We start from the raw sequence: 14,001 nt of genomic DNA on the forward strand, positions 1-14,001 counted from the left end.
ATCCTTGTAATTAATATTATCCTTATCATTTCCAATAAGAGTAATTAATTGTTGCCAATGAAGTTTAAAATAGTTTTTCTTAAACCTTTATGTTTATAAATTTATAGAACATCCTTTAAAATTTTGTTCTAGAGCTTCTTTTTTCAGTTAATATTATTAATATTAGATTTGTGATTTTCCTAAGATTAGTTACTTGGTGTGTATTAAGTTTAGAATAGCTTTTTAAATATTATGTTTTAGATATATTTCTAAGTTCTTTTATTGTTTTATAGTACAAAGCAATCGTGTTGTAACATGAAATAAATAAAATAAGATCTGGTCTACTTAATTTTGAATAGCCTGTAAGTTTATTTCTTTACAATAATTTTGTAAATCTTGTAACCTGCATACTAAATATATACTGATAGACATTTTTTGTTTTGTTTTGTTTTTAATAATGGAACATTTTATTTAGATTTCTTTAAAAATTAGAGATGTATAATAATTAAGCAATATATCTGTGGCTGAAATGTTGATCATTTGTTAGAAAGAACATCACCTTTGATAAAAATCAATAATTATGCTAATTATTGATTTTGCATATGAACTGCCTTGTGTTGGTCATTTTGTGCACGTCTTTTTGAGCCAGCATGTAGATTACACTGCAGTCGATAATAAGATCGCTCTTCCCCTTTCTATTAGATTTGTCAACATCTCAGGGGTTGAGGGGATGCGTCGTTGAACCTCCAAACAACCTCCACCCTTATGGCTCTGTTTACATCTATGCATCTCTTCTATTTAACAAGAGCTCATAGATCTTAAGGTATGTGATTTAGAGGCCATGTCCATGGGACATTTCTTTTTATTTTGTTTCATTCTACCTTCTCCAAAAATACAGTGAAGAAAGAGTGCTGTAAAACAGATTTGTTTCACAGCAAGGAAGGTGAAGTTTTCATAGATCTTAAGTGATGCTGTTCAGAGTCCGTGTTTACTGGACTTTTTCGCTGAATTCTGACTATTGTGTCTCACACCCTTTATTTTCACTCTGTAAAACGTCACAGACATAGAGAATGTTACTTGTACAAAGTAAGATTGGTCCTTACAATCAAGATCCAAATTTTCTACCTACACCACACACTACAAATGGGGTGCCCCCTGTCCATTATAGTCATTACTCGTGCACTTCACCGATTCCCATAAGATTGAAGCCCATTAAGCAGTCATACTAAAGACATCACTGTCCATCTTCACCTTAATTACACTGCGTGAACATTATTAAAACCAATGAACTTGCTATGTCAGTCACAAAGCCTGCAACACAAGGAACATACTGTACATGATCAGAGGAAATTTCAGTCGTCACTTCCATCTACTGTGGGACAGATGCTTTTCCAGACACATGTTCATAGTGCCTTTATTCATTCATCTCCAGTCAGGAAAAAATTGATACGTGTGATAAGTTTCTATGGGACCAAATTGATGAAGTCATCGGTCCATAGGTTTCCACACTACTCAATCTAACTTAAACTATACTAATAGCCATTAAAATTGCTACACCAAGAAGAAATGCAGATGATAAATGGGTATTGCTTCAAATTGCTCTGAGCACTATTAGACGTACCTTCTGAGGTCATCAGTCTCCTAGAACTTAGAACTACTTAAACCTAACTAACCTAAGGACATCACACACATCCACGCCCGAGGCAGGATTCGAACCTGCGACTGTAGCGGTCGCATGCTTCCAGAGATAAATGGGTATTCATTGGACAAATATATTATACTAGAACTAAAATGTGATTACATTTTCATTTAATTTGGGTGCATAGATCCTGATAAATCACTACACAGAATAACTACCTCTGGCCATAATAACGGCCTGAGCATTGAGTCAAACAGAGCTTGGATGACATGTACAGGTACAGCTGCCCATGCAGCTTCAACAAGATACCACAGTTCATCAAGGGTACTGTCTGGAATATTGTGATAGGCCAGTTGCTTGGCCACCATTGACCACACGTTTTGGTTGGTGAGAGATCTGGAGAATGTGCTGGCCAGGGCAGCAGTCGAACGTTTTCTGTATCCAGAAAGGCCTGTATAGGACCTGAAACATGAGGTCGTGCATTATCCTACTAAAGTGTAGAATTAAGCAGGAATCGAATGAAGGGTAGAGCCACAGGTCGTAACACATCTGAAATGTAACGTCCACTGTTCAAAGTGCCGTCAATGCGAACAGGAGGTGATAGAGATGTTTAATCAATGGCACCCCATACCGTCGGACCGGGTGATACGCCAGTATGGCGATGTCGAATACACGCTTCCAATGTGCGTTCACCGCGATGGCGCCAAACACCGAAGCGACCATCATGGTGCTGCAAACAGAACCTGGATTCATCCGAAAAAATGATTTTGTGATTCGTGTAACCAGGTTCCTCGTTGAGCGCACCAGCGCAGGCGCTCCTATCTGTGATGCAGCATCAAGGGGAAACTGCAGTCATGGCCTCCGAGCTGATAGTCCATACTGCTGCCAACGCCGTCGAAATGTTCGTGCAGATGGTTGTTGTCTTGCAAACGTCCCCATCTGTTGACTCAGGGATCGAGACGTGGCTGCACGATCCGTTACAGCCATGCGGATAAGGTGCCTGTCATCTCGACTGCTAGTGATACGAGGCCGTTGGGATCCAGCACCGCTTTCCGTATTACCCTCCTAAACCCACCGATTCCATATTCTGCTAAGAATCATTGGATCTCGACCAACGCGAGGAGCAATGTCACGATACGATAAACCGCAATCGCGATAGGCTACAATCCGACCTTTATCAAAGTCGGAAACATGATGGTACATATTTCTCCTCCTTACACGAGGCATCAGAACAACGTTTCACCAGGCAACGCCGGTCAACTGCTGTTTGTGTATGAGAAATTGGTCGGATACGTTCCTCGTGTCAGCACGTCGTAGGTGTCGCCACCGGCGCCAACCTTGTATGATTGCTCTGAAAAGCTAATCATTTGCATATCACAGCATCTTATTCCTGTCGGTGAAATTTCGCGTCTGTAGCACGTCATCTTCGTGGTGTAGCAATCTTAATGGCCAGTAAACTTACGCTAAGAAAACACACACACCCATGCGCTAGGGAAGACTCGAACCTCCGACGGGGGAGCCGCGCGAACCATGGCAAGAAGGCGCCTCAGACCGCACAGCTATCCCGCGAGGCTCCAGTCAGGAATCCGTTCCTGCGGTCTGTCGTTTTATTGATGTTCGCCCTGTATATATGGTGCCTGACCGAAAGAACAGACACCACATACGTAATTAAGGCACAGACAGCCAATGTTCTTTTCAGAGTGGATGCTCACCGGCCTCGAATTCTTACAGGAATCGGTGCAATATCGCAATTAATGAGGATAATTATTAGCAAGGGGCACTACCTTCGTAATATGTGTTGAGGTTGACAATGTGGGTGTGACGGATAGTCCGTGCAGTTGCCATGACCAGTGTGATCGGATGGCGCAGTGGTCAGCGCAACCACCTGATAAGAGGAGGCCCGGGTTCCAGTCTTGGTGCGGTAGAAATTTTCAAACTTTCCAATTTATTTAAATCAGTGTCCTCTGTCAGCCAGTGTCTGTAATTGCTTCGTGTCTTAAGTATTTATCATCAGGTACTTTCAAGCAATGGTGCGAATACGGCATGCGTACGCCAGATCAGCATTTCGCCACGTCAGCGACCAGGTAAACTGTACCTGGGGAATAGAGATGTGGGCCGTTGTGTAACTAAACGGAAGCGACAGCCGGCCGTTCCCACAGTCCTCGACCGTACTGAATCACTGCTTAATGCCACCGTGACGCGGGAGCGGCGGCGGCGGCGGCTACGGCTACGGCACTTCCTCGTTCGCATTGCTCTGGCGCTGTCAGAGTGGCAGCACTGTCGTAAATCTCGTCCCTCCTACGGCTATTAACATATTAGCGAGCCGTGTGCGTGAACGCGCCTGACAAGTATTGATGCTGGCTGCGGCGTGTCGCTATCGGGCACGTTTCTCTCTATTAGCCAGCCGCCGTATCCGTGACGAGTCCTCGGCCATTCCGTGCCGCCGCGCCGATACCAAACAGAGCGCACGCATTAATCTGCGTGTGCTTGCGTCACGGCCGCTTGCCTGTTGCGGCATGACGTATTGAGGAGTTAATTTGTTTCCTTGATAGCCTGACGCAAATAGCTTTGCTTTCAGTTAACGGGAGAGTTAATTTCCCGCACATACTTGCAGGCTGATTTGCATTTCGCTACGTCTATGTCGGTTCCACAATGGCACTTCGTTTACCCCCTCGCTGATTCGAGCCATGGTTAGCCCAGATGAGCTAGATGGTTCCCTGGTAGTAATCACTTCAATTTCTGCGAAGTATCCTCTACTTGGCAGGAATTTCCTGTAGTCAAAGTGGTCCCAAACACAAGTAATGTGCATAAGCGGGGCAGACATACACCGAAGAACTAAAGAAACTGGTGCACCTGGCTAATATTGTGAAGGTGCCCCGCAAGCATACATAAGTACCAGAACACAAAGTGGCCTGAACTCGACTAATGTCTGAAGTAGAGCTGACACCATGTCCATAAATCCATAAGATTGCAGAGGGGTGGAGATCGCTTCTGTTGAAAGGCATCCAAGACATGCTGAATAACGTTCATATCTGGGCAGTTTAGTGGCCAGCGGAAGTGTTTAAACACAGAAGAGTGTTCCTGGAGACGCTGTCTACCAATTCTGGAAGTGTGGGGTGTCGCATTGACCTGCTCAAATTGCATAAGTCCGTCAGACTGCACAATGGACATGACTGGATGCATGTGATCAGACAGGCTGCTTATGTACGTGTCACCTGTCAGAGTTGTATCTGGATGTATCAGAGGTCCCATATCACTCCAACTGCACGCTCCCCACACCATTACAGAGCCTCCACGATCTTGAACAGTCATGGATTTATGAGATTGTCTCTATACCCGTACACGTCCAGCCGCTCAATACAATTTGAAACGAGACTTGTCGGCCTTGGTAACATGTTTACAGTTATCGACAGTCCAGTGTCGGTGTTGATGGGCCCAGACGAGGCGTAAAGCTTTGTGTCGTGCAGTCATGAAGGGTATACGAGTGAGCCTTCGGCTCCGAAAGCCCATATCGATGATGTTTCGTTGAATGGTTCGCACGCTCACACTTGTTGATGGCCCAGCATTGAAATCTGCAGAAATTTGCGGAAAGGTTGCACTTCTGTCGCGCTGAACGATTCTCTTCAGTGGTCGTTGGATCCGTTCTTGCACGATGTTTTTCCAGGCGCAGCGATGTCGGAGATATGATGTTTTACCGGATTCCTGATATTCACGGTGCACTGGTCGTTTCATTGCTACCTCGCTGATGCTGTGTCCCACTGCTCGTGCGACGACTATAACACCACATTCCAGCTCACTTAAATCTCGATAACCTGCCATTGTAGCAGCAGTAACCGATCAAACCACTACGCCAGACACTAGTTTTCTTATATAGCCTTTGGCGACCGCAGCGCCGTATTCTGCCTGTCTACATATCTCGAAATTAGAATTCGCATGCCTATACTAGTTTCTTTGGCGCTTCAATGTAAAAGACGTTCACTGCAGTGAACTTTGCTATAATGCCATTCAGAAGTTTTAATAATTTATATGTTAGCTCCAAGCTCATTCTTCTGGGTTTTGATTACGTCAAAATTTGTGAAAGCGCTGCTAAGTTTTCTAACTGAGACGTTAACTTCCTTAGTAGTCACCTAAGCTCTGTGAAACTGATGTTTGTTTTGAAACCTTCTTTTACTGAATTACAGTCACTGTATAAAACCTGTAAACTGAGCTTGAATTCATATGGTTTGCCATCAAACTCTTAAGCTGTTATTACTGTAACAGTGTGTCGTTAGATACTGTAATATGAAGTATGGGAATGTGGCTTTTAATTCTGAAGCAGAACGAAGGTTTGAACTTGAATATCAAACTCCTGTCTTCCTGTAATAAACTATTTTTTGGTAAAATATGTAAAGTAACTTCGGTCCAGCAGCTTACCACTTCCTCCCCACATTTACCACTACAATGGGGAGGGAGAGCGCCAACGCTGGTGCCGGCACATAGCCAGTTCCTCTCGAATAGCTTACAGATGACGGCCGAGCTTAACGTCCCCATCCGACGGACGGATCACCATCAGCAGTATCACAAGCTCTCACTTCACGAGACACTGCGAAGAGATTTGCGCCATCAGTGAATACCTCTTGTACACTGCTTTTATGGATCGCATGTAAACAAAAGATCCCTCGCTGCAAACAACTACCGTAGTTGACACGTTTCCGACCTATCCCGTCCCATAACGTCAAACAAAATGTCTTTACATGCAGTATAGCGTTACAGGTGTACCCTCTCAGCATCTGAGTTAAGCACCGAAGTCAAGAATTTGCACACATTATATTACGTATTCTGTTTGATAATCTCAGGATGGGCTAAGCCCGTAGCTTATCAAGTATGTTAGGTTGGCGCAAAAGTTCGTAACGTTCTGTTTGGCATGTTGGTATTCCAGCTACTGTGGTTCCCTTTTTTTATTGATTGTATTTCACTGTTGTTTCTGAGTTTTCATATTGTCATTTTATCATCTGGAGATAATGTGCAGAGCTGTAGATGGTAGAAAAGTGCCAAGTGGAGAAATCGAAACATTTCCGACAATTTCTTCTGTTTGCGTTCAGTAGAAGGGTGACAGCAATGGGTGCAACCAGGAACATTTGCGCCGTTTATAGGGATAATGCCACAGGACAGAGCATGGCAAGAAAATGGTTTTCTGGTTTTGGGAAGAATCGTTTAAACATCAGTGACTTTCTACGTTCACGAAGACCTTCGAGGTTTGATGAAGATCGTTTAAAAGCGTTAAAATCCACATTGATCCATGTGAATGTACTCGAGAGTCGGCCGATGTGACGATCCGTGATCATTCCGCCATGATGTGACACTTGCATGCAACGGAGTAGGTTCAAAATTCGGTTGTATGTGTACGGCACGCTCTCAGCCGAAATAATAAAAATCAGCTCCTGGCCATATGTGTATCTCTGCTTCCTCCTCATCGGTTGGTTCGTGAACAACGCCAACCATTCCTATCCTGTATCGTTACTGGTGACGAGAAATGGTGCCTTTATGCTTACATACATTATGACCAGCTACCAAATAACCGTTATGTCCACCTTCGTTATGGATGACCGGCGGCGCATCATGCATGTAAGCAGTGAGGCATTGGTACGCCGTTGGAGGATTTGGCACTGCATGTTCACACACTGGTCACCTAATTCCCGTAAATTCTGGGGGAGGTGGCAATCATATCTGACGCCACGTTCAATCGTATCCCAGATGTGTTTGATCGGGTTCAGATCTCGCTAGCTGGATGGCCATCACATCAATTGGAACTCGCCACTGTGTTCCTCGAACTATCCCATCACACTCTTGACCTTGTGACATGGCGGATTATCTCGTTGAAAAATGTCACGGCCGTTGGGAAACATGATCGTCGTGGAGTAGTGTACGTGGTCTGTAACCAGTGTACGATACTCCTCCGCTTCATGGTGCCTTGCACGAGCACTATTGGACCCTTGGACTCCCACGCGAATGTTCGCCAGAGCGTAATGGAGCCGCGGCCAGCTTGCTTCTCTCCCGCAATACACGTGTGAAGGAACTGTTCCCGTGAAAGACGACGGACTCGCGCCTTTCTCCCAGCATTATGAAGAAATTACCGGGCTTCATCAAACCACGCAACGCTCTGCCACTGCGCCAACTTTTAGTGGCGTTCGCCTCGTGCCATTTCAGTCGTAGCTGCCGATGTCGTGGTTCGTGGGTCATGGGTCGTCGGCTTCGAAGGCCCATTGTTAGGAGTGTTCGGTGGACTGTGTTTTCAGAAACACTTGTACTCTGTTCAGCATTAAAGACTGATGTTTGTGTCTTGTTTTAACAGTATGCCCAGATTACCACGTCCGACATTTGTTATGAGGGGTGGCCGCCCAACTCCACGACACCTGGACCTAGTTTGATCTCGGTTTCGCCACGTGTTGAAGAGACTCACCACAGCACTCCTCGAACACCTGACAAGTCTTGCAGTTTCCGCAATGGTCGTTCCGAGCCGCGAGGCCATCACAATCTGCCCTCGGTCACACTCAGATAAATCGCGCGCCTTCCCTATTCCACATGTGGACAACACGCTTACTGATGCTGCAAGCATCGTGCATATGTCTATCTAGTAGTCACCCCTCGCCGGGTACGCTGCTATCGTCTGGACGTGTTTATGTCGATAGCAGGTCTGTGGTCATAATATTCTGGCTGATCAGCCTATCACTGCAGCAAGATAACCCAATTTACTTGTATATGACACTCATCTCAATAAGAGGTTCAATGTAGTGGCTACACTGCCTTTCCTAATGAAACCTGCAAGAAGCTGACCATGTTCTATGCACTGACTTCGGAACTACTAGTGAGTTCAGGGAAAAACAATTGCTGTAATTAGAAACAATTTCGTTCTCCTTTTAGATGCTAACGGAGGGACATAGAATAATATTCTGTTTTCAGTACGTGCTGTCCGTGTTAAACATATAATAGTATTAAACGTAATAACTTAAGAAGTAATTGAGAAATATATTGGCCGTATGTTTCTACAAGTATGGCAACTCAAAATGATTATGTACGCACGTCATACGCCTCTATATGCACATAATTATTGGCTCAACAGACATCTAATCTGTATTCCAGCTCGCTCCAAGTTTTTTGCAGCATTGCCGGCGTAACTTTGCCATAGCTACACGAATGCGATGGTGCATATCTCCTGGGTCACGGAGTGGTGTTGGTACAGTTGATTCTTGATAAACCTCCACAGCACAGAATCTAGTGGCGTAACGTTGGGAGTTCTGAGAGCCAAGCTATCGATGGACTACCTCTCCCAGTCCAGCCTTCTTTGAACTCACAATACAAGAAATCCCACACAATGTTCGCAAAGTAGCATCGTGCGCCTTCTTGTTGAAGGATCATGTCACGAGGAAGTTGTGGCATAGCACGCAGCTCCAACATGTTAACGTACGTTATTGCAGTAACTGTAGGGTTCGCAAAGAAGAATGGGCCTATAATCCCGTCCTTCAACAACTCACAACACAGTTACTTTCGGAGAGTCACGTTCGCACTCTATTACTAAGTGGAAAGAGGGATTCAGTTTCCCATATGCGACATTTGCGCATGTTTACCGTGCCGGAAGTGTTGAATGTAGCCTCTTCTGATAAACCGACAAAATCGAGGAATGCCTCGATTTCACCCATTTTTTTCCAGAACTCTGCGGGTGACTTCCGTCGCGGCCTGTCCTCACGCTTAACTTCGTGGAGAAGCTGTAGTTTCTACAACTGTAGGAGCAACCTTTTACGGACTACGTCGTCTACTGCAGAACAATGAAAGTGGAACTGCCTACTCTCTTGCCGGATTGACTTATGAGAGCTCCGCTGTAACAATGCACGGGTTATTTCATTACTAGTCAGCCTCTGCAACTGCATGCTCGGGGTGGTGATCTGACATCGAAAGCAAACTACCAGCTTCCCGAAGATCCTTGTCCCATTTGTAAACGGAAACATAGTCGGTTGGTCGCAGTCCATACTCACGCCGAAAACAACGTTGCACCAGCGTAACTAATTTTAGTTCCGGGAGGAAAAACACACAAAACACCTTATGTTGTGGAGTCCACATGGCTACTGAAGCGAATTTGTTGGCGTCCTATTGGGTAAAACATTCAGGAGGTAAAATAGTCTCACTAGGATATCCGAGGGGCGGTGGGGTGGGGGGGGGGGGGGGGGGTTGGGGGGGCATTACAGAAGGATGTCGTCATCAGGAGAAAGAAAAGTGGCATTCTACGGATCGGAGCGTGAGATGTTGGATCCCTTAATCGAGCTGGTAGGTTAGGAAATCTAAAAAGTTTAAATATATGCTGTAAACGTTTTGCAGTCAGTATGTGCTTCACGATTATAAAGTGCAATACTTCAGTGCAAAGTTTCAGAGACCACTTATTTATTTTGAGAGGAACCCACATGCCTTGCTCATACTGTGGCATCAAGCAGTCAGGCCTGCAAGATGAGTGGTCTGCCAAGCGAGTGGATTCATTCTTATTTATCTAGTAACATGAACTCTAGTACTCACAATTAAGTTACAAGTTATTCTCCTGTTTGAATATTACGCAACGGAAATGGAAACGCACATCTATTAGTAATTTACACAACTCTGACTGTTCACGACGCACTGGCAATACCACATTTTCTTCCTTATTTAACGGCTTTGATCAACACGTAGCCATCGCACTGAATATGAATGGCGCACACGTTATAAATCCTGGGTATCATGACAACATACTATTCGAAGGAAAAGGCCACCAATCTTTTTCTTTTCACTATCTCATTTATTCCGATAAATTCTATAAACTAAACACACAAATTCTATAACCTACAACAATAACACATGAGAAATTCCGCCCAGTGGGCATGGCTTTACATTGGTGATTTCCTATCTTATTGTCTCGTAATTATTTAACGCTACAGTACACTTTCTGGATAGGATGGTGGATCTTTTGCTATATCTCACACTTCGACTCTCACACCCATCGTCACGAAAATTTCCTCCAGAGCGAGTGGTACAACAAGAAACACTCATAACCCACTGCCTCTAAAACTATCTTGTTACTCTCCCATGCCAACCACACATACTTAAATTTCATGAAATACATCACACTGGCAACATACAATACAAAACAAGGAATAGTCATAACGTTATAATCACATCACTTTTAGCTTTCCCACTTCAATTAGTTTTCATCCCAATTTCACAAGACACTGCCCCACTTCGTAAATTTTCTTTCCTACTATGAACTCTGGAGGATATATGCACGTCTTCCTGTGCAATGCAAGCCAAGTGCCGTTGCTGAATAGACGGCTGACTCACCTTGCTTCACTCTCAGAGTGTTATAGTTTCAATCAAACGTCACACGGAAACATAACACGCAAAGTAATATTAAGAACATATTCATCACACACGCAAGTCCTCAACTGATACCATGGACGAGTATTTCTCTTTATCCTTTGTCTCATAAACAGACTGAGACTCACAAAGTACTCACCACGTGGAAGTACTCGTCTCTAATTTCGTCTTGCACACGCCACTTCTTAAATATTTCCAACTTATAGTACACACGCTAGTAATTCAGCTTAACTTAAGCACTCGGAAGTATTTCAACTTATTGCTACACGTGGTTTCATTGTGACCGTTGGTCACTTCCGAAGATTACTACGATCCACTTAATATTACCTGCCTGACATTTAATTCTCCCCACAAAAGTTCCTGAAATAGAGAAATTATTATTCCAAACTGCTCTTAAGTATTCCATATGCATACCATTCTATCCATTCTTTTGTCTTTACGGAGCACACCTAAGACAGGTCTTACCAACACAAGATCCAGCACCAGAATGCTGAAACATGGCCGATCTCGCATCTCCGTCAATGAGGGGGAGCACCATGCTACCGTATTGGTCAGCCACATTTCAGGCGCTCAAAGCTCAGGTAAATTTAATCTCTTTGGTTCCTCCAAACGTGACCAAAGGACCGTCTCAAAGATGATCATATATTGAACATTCACTATCTGTGGTTAGCAGACGACCATACATTCATTCATTTCACAGATCTCACCAAATTGGATGTAGGGATTTATTTTGTGGGAGTGCACATGTGATCAATTAAATAAATAAATTTGTTATTATTACCTACACTGGTATCCGGATTCGGTGTTTTAAGTGAAATTGAGTTATTATTACAAAAAAACTATGTTGTTCTAACAAGAATAACGAAGAATGTTTTGCCTATTTTCAATGTCGGGCGGCACTGTACCCTTTCAATTTTTGAGCCAGGAGATTCCTTCTGTTGAAGAAAATTTTCTTTACGGGTAGGAATCCACTTTCATATCTCTGTTGCTTCGCATGAATTTGTGGCTTTCTTCCAAGAGATTTCAGGTCCCCACGTATAGTATTGTATGTTGTGGAAAAAACGTACAACACCACGTGGAAACTACAACGACATATTCTTGCTTCATTGAAAGTTAAGATTTTTGACAGCATCTTGAACAAGCGTGGCCACACAGTGGTCATAACACTTGACTCACATTTTGTAGAGCGGCGATCCAAACTCCCCGTTCGACTATCTAAATTTGGATTTACCGTGGGTTTTCCAAATGGCTTAAGGCAGGTGTCTAGAAGACTATTTTGAAAAGGACTCGGCTTTGTCTAATGCCTTGTCGTCAAGCGACGTTAAACCGAAATGTTACTTCCTTTTTTGCGACCTATACCGTTTAGCATGCCTCTGTGCCCAGGCTATCACTAGAGGAGCAGAATACTACATTTCTCTATGCCATTTAGCTTTACTTGCCAAAATTTGCTGTACAAAATTTCATTCAATGGAAAATAAGCAAATATTCCTTAGTGGTTGATAAGTTATTTTTCCCTTAAAATATACACTGTTCATAGGCACTTCGTATTCGGACCTATTTTTTTAACTGTTATTTCGTGATTCCGTCTTCCCGAATTTTAACTTTTTACCGTTTCTGCTGTTGTCACAGTACTCGTTGTACTAGACTCTGTCGTATTGAAATAACTGTTTCTTAATCATTGAAATAAATACGTAAAAATTAATTTTCTTCATTGCTCTAGTGCTTGTACGTCCATCGTTGATACCTGTTTCCTTTTATTCCATTATTGGAAATTTTACTTCATATAGATCGACTTATTTAGTGTTCAAAAAATAACTTCACATGCATCAGTGCGGGAATAGTGTCCTCTTAGGTTTTTAATGAAGATAAAATAGTTCATGATATTTTGCTGCTCAGTTTAGCCTCGATTTCTTCTGTCTCAGCTGTCTAATGTACTCTTGATCTTCGGAAAAGAATGGTCGCAATCTTGGACATGACGTCTTCTGCAACTACTATAAGGCGCTCACAACAAATATTTAATTCTTTAAGCTGTGACTGCTTCCATAATGACAACGTAAAACTTGGTTTTTGTATTATACTTTTAAGCTCGAAAATTGATTTGGTGGAACTGTCTGCGCTAGTCTGTTCTCTTCAAGGCTGTATCGCCTTGCATAACATTACAGCCTCCACCCGTTCTAACATGGTTTCCATTGTCAAAACTCACACTTCCCTCCATTTCCGAATTAACTATTCCTTAATACCAGAGGATGTAAAGTACCCTGTTAACCTATTCCTCCTCCTGGTCAAGTTGTACGCAGAGCTCTTTTCTCGCCAGGTCGATTTAATACCTCTTCATTAGTTACTCTACCTATCCTTCCAATCTTCAGTCTTCTGCTGCACCACATTTCAATAGCATATAAGACTAGGCACTCGAGGCAGATATTGAAATTGCTACTGAACACATGAATTTTCTATTGTTTTATCTATCTTCTATGTTCTTAAATTCAGTGCTGACAAATGTCTCCGTTTCATAAATTTTTTGTACCTATTTTCATTCCATGTATTATATCCTCTAGCCTCCTACCTTCGTCTGCCGAAATAGCGAATCTCGTCCACTGGCGTACTTCTATTATCTCATTTCTTAATCTAGTTCTGCCAGCATTGCCTAATTTAATTCGAACACACTCAGTTACCACAACAGTAAAAATATACTATAAATGAGGTTACCTAACGAATAGCGGTCTTAGCCTTCAAGCAGTGAATTGGGGTTCTCCCCTTCGGTGTAATCTTCAATTTTCGTTTTTGTAATTAAAAAATCCCCCCATGAACCATGGACCTTGCCGTTGGTGGGGAGGCTTGCGTGCCTCAGCGATACAGATGGCCGTACCGTAGGTGCAACCACAACCGAGGGGTATCTGTTGAGAGGCCAGACAAACGTGTGGTTCCTGAAGAGGGGCAGCAGCCTTTTCAGTAGTTGCAGGGGCAACAGTCTGGATGATTGACTGATCTGGCCTTGTAACATTAATCAAAAC

The sequence above is a fragment of the Schistocerca gregaria genome, chromosome 4 (genome assembly GCF_023897955.1).
Source record: "Schistocerca gregaria isolate iqSchGreg1 chromosome 4, iqSchGreg1.2, whole genome shotgun sequence".
In the NCBI taxonomy this organism is placed as follows: domain Eukaryota; kingdom Metazoa; phylum Arthropoda; class Insecta; order Orthoptera; family Acrididae; genus Schistocerca; species Schistocerca gregaria.